The 12,537-nt window shown below is 35.3% G+C and overlaps 1 long non-coding RNA gene across 1 annotated transcript; it reads left to right on the top strand.

Annotated features, from left to right (window-relative positions):
- The first annotated feature begins 9,961 nt into the window (after positions 1-9,961).
- On the top strand, positions 9,962-10,994 carry LOC121173004 (uncharacterized). Its single transcript, XR_005887031.1, has 3 exons — positions 9,962-10,352; positions 10,548-10,614; positions 10,826-10,994. It is a non-coding gene; the product is annotated as an uncharacterized lncRNA (long non-coding RNA).
- Positions 10,995-12,537: the final 1,543 nt, after the last annotated feature.

Genomic DNA, 12,537 nt, shown 5'->3' with positions numbered 1-12,537 from the left:
TAACTTATTTATTATTACAGATTTGGCTGGCCGGACTAATATAAGGCTAGGCCATTAAATTTTTCCAGTTCTATCAAGAAGAGAAGTTTGAGAGAAAGAGAACACTGAGGCATATATTTTTATTTTTATTTTAACTTTCTTTAGGGAACAGAAACACAATGCATTTTTTTTTTATTTTCTTCTTTGATAATTGTTGTGGTGAATTTTATTCAAATAGAATTTCATTAGAAAACTTTTTTTTTTATTCAAAGGAATGAGTCGAATGTGAATACTAAAGCATTTATAACAACTCATACATATTATTTAACCAAGTAAATTAGATCTCTAAGTAATTAGAAAATTATTAATTTTTTTGGAGTTACTAATACTCACCATGATATTAGTTTAAAATATTTTTGTCACATTTACTAATAATTATTTTTTACTAAAAAATTTGACTAACTACCTTTAATAGGTCTTATCTCTTAATCATATTTATTCATTGACAAGTCTCAAATTTAAAATTTTTCTTAAGAAAATCAACTTCAATTTTAGTTAAACCAACTAGATGTTGACACAAGTAAAAAGCTAACAAAACTTTTAATTTTGTTAGTTTCTTTCAAATTAGATGTAATGCCGAAAAAAAAAAACTTGGGTCTTTCCTTGATATCTAACCATGGTTTTGAACGTAACATGGACAACCTAAATTGAAACAACTACATACACACAACTGAGACAAGAGGGTAGATCATACGAAACGAAAGTTATTTTCAATTTCTATCCTTTTTTCTTCCTTTGCATCAAATGGGTACCAAAACATCATCTCACCACACATTTAGCGAAAACACTTCAGAATTTCGATCACAAAATGTTGCTGCAAGAATTTCTATCAGTTATAGCAGCCCACAAGTGGAAATGTGTAAGTACCTACAACAGCAATAAGAACCCCCATCACTATTATTGAATAGTTGATGATCATTTCAGACCCGAATCTCTTGTAAGATCCTGAAATCTTCAAGTAGCACACTGATGGAACTAAAATTGAAGCTGAAACTGATAGTAATGCCCGATCAAGTGACATAATGGATCCAAATAAGGGAATGGCCACGGCTACAATTAGACTACTGATGAGCAAAGAGGTACCAATAAGCATATGTGTGAACCTTTTGTTGTAATTCCATGAAACCTTATTTTTTATAGCAATAATGGTTGGAGTAAGGTTCAATGCATATTTTGCAATAGGATTGACCAAGGTAGTGTATATTGCTACATATGAACTTAACTTGCCCCCTTGGGAGGTTCAAAGTCACCTCTGATTCCACATCTTCTCCAAACATTAAGTAGCCCAAAACAGCCACTACTGCATAAACAATAGTGCATACTAAGAAGCATACAAAGAGGACCTGCCTAAAATAGAGGAATTTAAATCATGAAAAGGGAGAATATATAACTTCAGTTTTAATCCATGTTTAGCAAACTTGCTTTGCTCTTTAGAGAACTGACTTTTGTTTCTCATGGAAATGTAGAGACTTGGAATGATTGGATGACTACTATAACATAGGGCATATAAACTGATAGCAGTTGGTATTCCATTTGCATGAAATCCTGTGCCATCAAAGGTGCCACTCCATAATAGAGAGAGGAGGAAAATGGAAGAAGCTAAAACCCCAGTGGCAGAAACATAAGATAACATGCTCGGGTCCTCAACAAAATACTAGGCAGAATAATAAGGGCAACAATTATGGTGAAAATTGTTGTGCCTCCAATTGTTAATTCTGGAAGGTCAAGTTGCACGTTTGGTACTAATTTGTTCAGATTATCTCCCTCTAAAATTAGAGAACCTGTTACAGCTAGGTAGATCTCAGAATTCATGGCAATTGATACCATTAGCCTCCCCTTGTCTCCAAATGGATGTTGACCTATGTCAGGAAAGGTCTTGATATCGAGGGTCCTTATCCTTGCACCTTTTGACCAATATGGCAGTGTAACAGCAAGCAGGGGCCATCACAGAGAATAACAATATGCTTAGACATCCTCCATATGCTAGTGCATAAGGAAGGGATATTGTACCAACTCCTGAATCCAAAGTATAAATTATACTAATGCAATTTTTTATATTTCTGACAATAGCTTAGTATTTTTTGTAACTCATCTCAGAAAGAGAAACGCGGAGAGAGAGATAGGGGGGAGGGACTATTGATCAATTTTCTTGCTTTATTGTTTTTTTAAGAGTAAAATACATATTTGTTTCTTTGTATTCGTTGTTGGGAGAAATCTTAATGATTAATCAAAATGGATTCCGCTACAACTATTTTAACACAATTCCAAAACTTGAAAAGTGACTAAGTGATTTAGTTGTCAAGAGAAAAAATTTCCTTCTTGACTTGGGTGTGACTCTAAGTTATTAGAGAAAGTACTTGATTTCGGGTGATTCTTAAATGAAAGAAATAAAAGAAAGACTAAATTTAGAAGAAAAACAGTAATATTCACAAAAGCATTAAAAGATAACTGAAAATATGATTGCATAAATTAGTTGATTTTTGATGAATAACAATAATAGAGAATATTTGGCTTGTTTATTTCATAGTCTCAAGTGTGTATATATACAATAGTTTTGAATCAATTTGATTCTACAGAATCAATGCTATTTAATTCTTGATTCTACAGAATCAATGCTATTTAATTCACATAAAGCTATTACTAAAAATATAATAGACAAGGAATATTACAAAGAATATTTTATATTCTAATACACCCCCGTAGTCGAAACGGGAGGAGGACGAATGTTGAGACTATCTCTGAAGTCGCTGAATAGCTGCAGCGGAAGGCCCTTTGTGAAAATGTCAGCTATTTGGTAGCGTGAAGGAACATGTAGAACGCGTATCTGGCCACGAGCAACCTTTTCACGCACAAAATGAATATCCATTTCAATGTGTTTAGTGCGTTGGTGTTGAATGGGATTTCCTGATAAGTAGACAGCACTAACATTGTCACAATATACTAGTGTGGCTTTCGCAATAGGACACTGAAGTTCTAAGAGTAAATTTCGAAGCCAACAGGATTCAGAGACAACGTTAGCAACACCACGATACTCTGCCTCTGCACTAGAACGAGAAAGAGTTGGTTGACGTTTGGCAGACCATGAAACTAAATTATCTCCAAGATAAACACAATAACCGGACGTGGACCTGCGGGTGTCCGGACATCCCCCCCAGTCAGCATCAGTATATGTGGTGAGTTTGTCAACTGAGGAGGGAGAGAGATGTAAACCGTGAGTGATGGTGCCTTTGATGTATCGAATGATTCGCTTCAAGGCAGTCATGTGTTGTGTTCTTGGATCATGCATGAAAAGACATACTTGCTGAACGGCATAAGAAATATCAGGTCTTGTGAAAGTAAGGTATTGCAAAGCACCAGCAAGACTTCTATATTCAGATGGATCATGATATGGGTTGCCAGAGGTTCCACTGAGTTTTGCTTTTGTATCCACTGGAGTTGAAACCGGTTTGCAGGAGGACATGGAAGCTCTCTCAATAATTTCTTCAGCATATTTATGTTGAGAGAGAAACATACCACTGGAATGCCTGGTAACTGAGATACCTAGAAAATAACTAAGAGGACCCAAATCTTTCATAGCAAATTCGGAACTTAGTTTAGACATGATAGATTGGCGTAGAGTGTCAGAGGATGCAGTGAGAATGATATCATCTACATAAAGAAGGATGTAGGCCGTGTCATTGCCATTGTGGTAGGTGAATAATGAGTTATCACATATACTATGAGAAAAGCCCAAGGTAGCAACAAAATCAGTGAAGCGTTGGTACCAAGCACGAGGTGCTTGTTTAAGACCATAGAGAGACTTCTTCAACAAGCATACATAATCAGGGTATTGCGGATCGCGGAAGCCAGCAGGTTGGTACATGTACACGGTTTCATTGAGATTACCATGTAGGAAAGCATTTTTGACATCCAACTGATGAAGACCCCATGATTTGGAAAGAGCAATACTGAGAACCGTTCGAATAGTTGCTGGTTTAACTACGGGACTAAAGGTTTCTCCGCAATCGACACCAGTCTGTTGATTCGAACCATTACCTACTAGCCGAGCCTTGTACCTTTCAAAAGAACCATCAGCTTTCTTTTTATGCCTGAAAATCCACAAACTTCGGATAACATTAGCATCAGTTGGACGGGGCACTAAGTCCCACGTCTTATTTTCAATAAGAGCATTATATTCGTCGGTCATGGCCATTTTCCAATTAGGATCTTGTAATGCATTAATGGGATTGGTAGGCAAGGGAGAAATTGAGTGTGAAGCTGATGCGTGGAGATTGAAAAGTTTGCGAGGCTTAAAAATGCCATGTTGTGCTCTAGTGGTCATTTGAGGGGAAGGGGGTGATGGTGATGATGAGCTGATTGGTTCGGTAGTTTGTGTGGAGGAAGGGACAGAGGTTGATGATGGCATATGTTGGGAGGTGGGGGTCGTAGTAGTGCGATTGGGTAATGAGATAGGTGTTGGTAATGGGGTAGTATTTGGATGAGGGGAATGTTGGTTAGGCGTTGGTGTCATGAGGGGTGAAGAGGTTGGGTCGGTGTTAAGAAATGGTGTGTCGCTTGTATCCAAAAAATCATAACTAGAGGTTGGAGGAGCATTCAAGGCAGAAAACGGAAACGTATTTTCATCAAAAATAACATGCCTACAAAGAATAATTTTACGACTCGACAACTCATAACATTTATAACCTCGGTGATTTGAAGGATAACCTAAAAGACGCATGGAGTTGAGCGAGGCTGTAATTTATTTCTAGTTACAGAGGGAATAAGAGGGTAACAGAGACAACCAAAAACTTTAAGGTGAGAATATGACGGATCTTTTTGGTAGAGAATTTTAGTAGGGGTTTGTAGGGCAAGCTTTTTGTTAGGGAGTATGTTGAGGAGGTAAGTAGCCATCTGTAGTGCATGATGCCAAAAATGAGATGGGAGAGAAGCATGGGCCAGGAGGGTGCGAATGATATTATTGATGGTGCGAATTTTTCTTTCGGCTTTTCCATTTTGGGGTGAGGTGTATGGACAAGAGAATCGAAACATCATTCCATTTAGTTCACAAAATTTATGAAAATGTGCATTGTCATATTCTTTTCCATTATCACATTGAAAACATTTGATTTCTCTTTCAAATTGTGTTTTAATATGAGCACGGAACTGAATAAAGATGGAATGGACTTGAGATTTATTTGCAATTGGAAAAGTCCACAAAAAATTCGTGAAGTCATCTAGGAACAAAGCATAATAACGATGTCCACCTGAGCTGAGCACAGGGGACGTCCAAATATCACTGTGAACAATATCAAAAGGCATCATAGTATAAGAAGAAGATTCATAAAAAGGTAATTTTGTGTGTTTTCCAAGAGGACAGGAATGACAAAAAGAATGCTTTGGAAGCTTATTACATAAAATAAAATTGTTTCTTTGTAGAGAATTAAAAACTGGAATGCCTGGATGTCCTAAACGATTGTGCCATAATTCTTTGGATAAAGCGACAAAATTGGATGGGTAGGTAGTGGTTGGTCTTGAGGTGAGTGGATATAGATCGCCTGAGCTATCACATCTCATTAAAATAATCCCTGTCTGAAAATCCTTCACAGAAAAACCAAATGGATCAAATTCAACAGAAATATCATTGTCAATGGTAAATTTTCTTACAGAAACAAGATTTTTAATTAACTGAGGTGCATGTAAGACATTATGTAGGGTTAAGGGGTGGTGAGAATTTGGGATTAATGCATTTCCTCGACCAATAACTGGAATATTATGACCACTACCAACGATAATATTATTGCTCATATTGGAATAAGAAGTGAGATTACCTCCATTTGCAGTCATGTGAGAGGTGGCCCCGGTATCCATGTACCACTGATCATCAGGAGGAGCCATAGAAAGAGTATGCATCGCAGCTTGAATGTCGGTTGATGCATATGATGGTTGAGCATTATTTGCTGATGTGGCTGCCATATGAGCTTGTGGAGGCTTTGGTCCAAGAATTCCTTGCTGGCGAGGAGTGGACTGATGTTGCCAATTTGGCGTAGTTGGGTACGGACATGGTGGCGTGGCCCATGGTTGCCACGGTGCAGCCCAAGGTGGAACAGCCCACTGTTGTTGTTGCGGATATTGGTAATATTGTGACCGATTATTGCGACCTCCGTTGCGACCCCTACCACGATTACCACGGCCACCACGGTTGCTACCACGACCGCGGTTAGAGGCTGTATTGTCGCTGCCACGACCTCCATGATTGGTGCTGTTTGGTGTATTGTTATAATTCTGTTGAGAAGAATTATTAACAGTGCTGACATCTTGAGAAGCGAGAAACGCAGAATTGTCTGTAACGGTTGCAGCCTTTTTCGCCTTTGCTGTTTCCTCTAAAACAATCATTGAACGGGCTTTGTAGAAGGGCGGGAGAGTTTCTCCATGTCGAATCTGTGATCCGACGGCGGCATAGGCATCTGTTAGTCCAGAAATAAGTTGCAACACCAATCTTTCATTTGATACTGGCGCACCAACATTTGACAATTGATCAGATAGTGTTTTCAAATGTTGACAGTATGATGAAGCATTAGGGAATTGTTCCATCTGCACTCGCGAAAATTCTTGTTCGAGATAGAGTGCTCTGGAATGCTTATTATCAAAGAAGATTTCAAACAAGCGGTTCCACGCCATTTCTGCCGTCGTGTCACGTTCAATGATTGTGTTCAGCAAATCATCGGAAATAGTTCCGTAGATCCATTGGAGAACAACAGCATCAAGGCGTGACCAAAGCTTGGGGTCTGTTTGTTGGAGAGATATATCACGTGTATCATCAGCAGAGGAGGGAATAATGTGATCAATAACTTGGTAGGCTCTTGCATGGATTTTGAACAATTCTGACCAAGTGTTGTACTGACTCTTTTCTATATCTAACTTAATTTTGATAAAATTGGTAATGTTGGGGACTGTGAGTGCAGGATGTGTAACAGAAGATGGTGGAGAGGGAGGATTCGAGCCAGCCATGGATGAGGAAAGTTGAATTTGATTCAAGAGTTTTTGGGATTCAGTAACGAGAATGAGGGCGGCGCTAGAGATTAGGTTTGGAATGAGAGATCAGTACCAAACTTACTGATACCATGATGAATAACAATAATAGAGAATATTTGGCTTGTTTATTTCATAGTCTCAAGTGTGTATATATACAATAGTTTTGAATCAATTTGATTCTACAGAATCAATGCTATTTAATTCTTGATTCTACAGAATCAATGCTATTTAATTCACATAAAGCTATTACTAAAAATATAATAGACAAGGAATATTACAAAGAATATTTTATATTCTAATAATTTTGGTAGAAGGTTGTTACAAACATTTCAAAATCATTATTAATACTTCTAAAATTTAAACAAATTGATCCTAGATCGTGATTATCCACGACCGTACATGGTCTCTGTTTCTAACTGATTTCGGCTGGTTTCTGTGTATTTCGGCTAAACAGCAACGTGGGTTTTCATATTTTCAACCGATTTTGGTCAATATTCCATTATTTTAGCCACGATTTTGTTCCCTTTGGTTTTTTATATTTAAATTGTTCCGTTTGGTTTTTTTATATTTAAAAGTTTCATTTTAATCTCTAACATTTTCAAATAATTTCAAATTTCCTAAACAATTTCACAAGGGACCAATATGAACCCTTCTAAAAAACATTAAGGATAAAAATGAGTCTTAAAAAAAGTGTATTTGTCTTCGTTTCGTCACATTTAGCAATTAATGTCAATACCTAATATGAAGCTATTTCATCAAAACATTAGAGAGTAAAATAAAGTTTCTAAATCATAAGCGACCAAACTGAACAAAAATTAAATCATAAAAGATAAAATATATATGTAATTTAGTCTATTTTTAACTAATTAATTTTTTCTTTTAACTGTGTTTTTTTTCTATATGTTCCAAAAATTGATAACATCATAATTAATGAGGGATTTAAAAATATTGTATACTAAAACTAACTCCACGTAATTGTCTTGAGAGACTTCTAAATGATGTGATAAATGAGTAGGTTTCAAACACCATTATTATATCATCAAATAACTTGGTTACTTATACCAAAATCTAAAATCAAATTTATTAAATTTTATATTGACTAAAATCAAAATAAAAAATTTTAAATGACCAAATCAAAATATTCTATAAATAAAAATCAAAATCATATTTAAGCTAAAGGTAACCAATCAAAAAGACATTTTATATCCTATTAAATATTAAAGTGAATGATACTTTATAGTATTGTAAAAAAATTAAGGACTCCAGAGAAAGTTTTATATATATAATTAATGACTATGACAAAAGATACTTGTAATATCTGAACGACAAAAGATTGATCAATTTATAAAAGCTACATAGCAACAAGATCTCCAAACCCTGGAAAGACAAATCCAATCCTCGATAGACATATATCCTAATAAACTAAGCAAAAACATTGAACAAAAAAGACAAATATACAAAACAAGGAGGATGGAAGGAGAGGGCATACAAACCAGAGAGAGCATTAATCATGAGGAAGCAGGTTTTGAAAAACGAGGTGTTACCCATTCTCTTGGTGCACTTTTTCATCACCCAGAAGGGGTATGGTGATGGGGGAGCATCTATATATATCACCCTGCTCATCACTAGCCATGGACATAAGGACAAGAGTACGTACTAGCATACTTGAGAGTACTATATATAAGATAATAAGATTAATCTCGGTGTTTGGCCATATATATAGATACGTCCATCGTATATCACTCATCTTATTTAACATTTTTCTCATTGTTTATAAAAAATAAATAAAAAACAATATGTTTATCATTTCTCTTGTCTCTTTTATGTTTATAAATATTTTTAGTAAAAACGTGTTGAACAAACATAATTTCTCAAAAAAAAAAATACATTTAATTATAGATGTAACGTAAACTATGAAATTTATCTTTATGTAATAAATTTGAGTTTTTATATTTTGATAATCAGATAAATGTTTTATTTAATTTTAGTTGCATGCTTATTATTTTATTATTATATATATATTTTTTAATTTTTATATAATCAAATCAATTTTTGAATGAATTATCAATGAAAATTTTCAATTTATTTAATTAATATTTAGATGATAAACTATTCACAAACTATCATTAAAAATATATTATTTATTTTAATTTTTAATTTTTAAAATTTTAAGATTTAATTTAAGTGCTCATTTTTATATTTTAATATATATTATGATTAGCAAAAAAATAAAATTAATTGAAATATCAATATAACTATAGACAAATCTAGAAAAGTAATTTTAAAATAAAATGAAAATGTGGCTAGATATATGTTTTATTGTCTCCCTCTTTTTCTATGTCTATGTTTTATCGTCTCTATCAAGTAATAAAAGTTATTTTACGCTTGTAAAAAAAAAAAGTTGTATTTTAGACCGTTGGGGTGAGAGCTAGTTGGTAGTATTTAATGTGGTTGCCCTGTGATTGAGTCGGATTTAAGAGAAAAAGTTATTTGGTTCCATTAATTAGATTTGCATTGGCTTACATCATAATTTAGACTTATCTAAGTAATCTGATCTAATTTTGGGTTAAAAAAGTAACAAAAATAATTATTAAAAATCATAATTACGTGAGTTTCCCTTCTCATGTAATCAATATAATTTATAATTTTATAATTTTCAATATTAACTAATAAAATAGAATGTATTAGAAAAAAGTATATATAATAGAGAGTATCATGTTGTTAGAACTCCTCTGATCTCTCAATTAATCACTACTCAAATAGTAGTTTCAACTACGGTCCTCTCTCAAACTGTTGTTATGTTTTAAGCGAAGGAACATTTCAAAGACGATCGTTTTAAAAACCGTCTTTGAATGAGGTGAGTTTTTATTTTTATTGTGATTGCTCAGCTCGCGCCTTAGCCTTCGTGGACTCCCCTCACTCCATCTTTGAACTTCTCTGTCAACCGCGTCGTCGAGGTCTGCAATGCTGACACCCTTCGCTGCGACGCCGTCAAGGATCTTCAATGCCTCGCCGAGATTGTCGTCACGACACTTAAACAAACCCCCTGTCGGTGACGGCCAGGTCCACTGCGCCAAGAGGGCGCTCTCCGCCCTCGTCACTACCATGTTGCTTGACGACAACAACGTTGCCGCCAAGGGAACCGTACACTCCCACTCCTTCAGCCATTGCGCCGAAAACACCAACACGATCACCAGATCTACATGATGAGCACCAGATCTAAAGAAGTCGGAGGTGTCGCTCTCCCTCAAGTGCTAAAGCCATTTTCTCTTCCTGCTCAGGGGGAATGATATAGAAAACAGGTAAAGTTATTTAACATAATTGTTGCTCCACTTAGTTAGATTGTATGACCAAATTGATGTAGATTAGGTTTTGGGGATTGTATAGCCCCATTTATGATTCAACTAATCATGAATCCTTTTTATTTTTGGCTTTTCTGCTGTTTTGCAGTATTTTGCTCTATGTTCTTATATACTATTTTTGCTTTCTGAATGCAGGGTCCCTGCTCTAGTGCTACCACCTATTCCAAAAGATCCATTGAATGACTTAATGGAATGGTTTCTCGTAAAATCTTTATTCATTATTATTTTTTAATTCCTTAAAGCTTTGCAATAAAAATCTTATTGGGTTGCACTATGTTGAGCTTAGCTTATTGCATCTAGTGTTTACTTTAGAGTTAGATTCAGTGGTTTTATGAAATTACTTCATTCATACTTCTTTATATTTTGATATTGACATGTAGATTTTTTTTCTTCATGATGTGAATTTTTTTTAGGTTCAGAAGAGAAAAGTCATAGCACCACAATTTGATGCACGCGCTAGTTGGTGGACTCAAGGACCCGATGCTATAATGCAGGTCATCCTCATTTTAAGTATTTACTCTGTTATTCAAACTAGTAATAATTTATAATTTCATCATTGCAGTTGGTATCTTTGGATATTTGTGGTCATCTTCATGTTGCTTAATGACATTTATTAAAATTTAAATTTTTAGTTTGATTCTTTTATAATTTGATATTAATTTGTGTTTCTTATTATGTTATGTTAGAACAAATGAGACAATGGGTGAAAGTTTGAAAAAGAAAAGAAAAGAAAACTTCAAGTCCCACATCGCTCAGAGTAAACACTTGAATAGTGTTTTACTCCCTATATAGAGAGAGTCCCTTTCTTCATTTTTTCTTGTCCCAGTTGAGAAGCATTACCTCAACTTTTCTTTCTCCCTCCCATATTTTAGTCGATGCATTTCCGGAAAACTTCTTCCACTTTCTTTCTGTCGCTCATAATTTTTGCTTGGCTATTAGAGTGACTTTTCAAGTCATATTTTCGATTGGCTATTAGAGTGACTTTTCAAGTCATATTTTTGGTTGGCTGTTAGAGTGACTTTTCAAGTCATATTTTCGGTTGGCTTTAGAGTGACTTTTCAAGTCATACATAAGGGTGTAATTCTAGAAAGGTTCCCTCAGTGTAGTGGGAATCTTATACAGTGATCTGGACTGTTTTATCCTGGGGACTTCGTGGTTGATAGTTTGCTTACACAATTTTTGGCAGTGTCACGAAACATCTTGAAGAAAGCGAAATTGTCCGCAACTCAGCCAGTAATTTTTTCGGTTTGCCATAAATTATTGTTACAACAATTTTAAGACGCGTTTCGGTTCTGTCATGACTACCGGAGATATTACTAGCTCGAACAGCAATGACCTCAACAAACCTTTTAGGTTTGAAGGGTATCATTTCAAACGTTGGCAACAAAAGATGATGTTTTCTTTAACTATGAGGAAAGTTGCCTATGTTTTGAACACTGATATTCCAGTGGTACCTGAAGATGCTGAGAAGGAAGTGAAGGATAAAATGACTATGGAATTAGCTCTTTGGAATGAAAATGATTACCTATGCAAGAATTTCATTCTGAATGGGTTAGCTGATGATCTCTATGATTATTATAGCCCATATATGTCTGCCAAATTAGTTTGGCTGGCTCTGGAAAGGAAGTATGATACTGAGGAAGTTGGAACTAAAAAGTATGCTATTAGCCACTACCTCAAGCATCAAATGACTGATGATAAATCAGTAGAGTCTCAATCCCATGAGATACAGAAAATTGCTTATGATATCATATCATAAGGTATGGCTTTGGATGAGCAATTTCAGGTTGTTGTCATCATAGACAAGTTGCCTCCTGGCTGGAAGGATTTCAAAAACCTTCTCAGACACAAGACCAAAGAATTCTCTTTGGAGTCTCTGATAACACGTCTGCGCATTGAGGAAGAGGCACGCAGATAAGATCAGAAAGATGAAGTGTTGGTTGTGTCTCACAACAACACTAAAAGGAAGAACACAGGTGCAGTTTTGAAGCCTACTGGCAAAAACTTTAAGAATAAGAATCGCGATGTGAACAATACCTCCAACCGCAACAAGAACCCCCCAAGGGTCCAACATGTGACATCCTAGAATTTCTACCCGAAATTTTGTAAGTGTTACATTTAAATA

This window comes from Glycine max, chromosome 11 (genome assembly GCF_000004515.6).
Source record: "Glycine max cultivar Williams 82 chromosome 11, Glycine_max_v4.0, whole genome shotgun sequence".
In the NCBI taxonomy this organism is placed as follows: Eukaryota; Viridiplantae; Streptophyta; class Magnoliopsida; order Fabales; family Fabaceae; genus Glycine; species Glycine max.
This window is presented reverse-complemented; position numbering and strand designations above follow the sequence as displayed.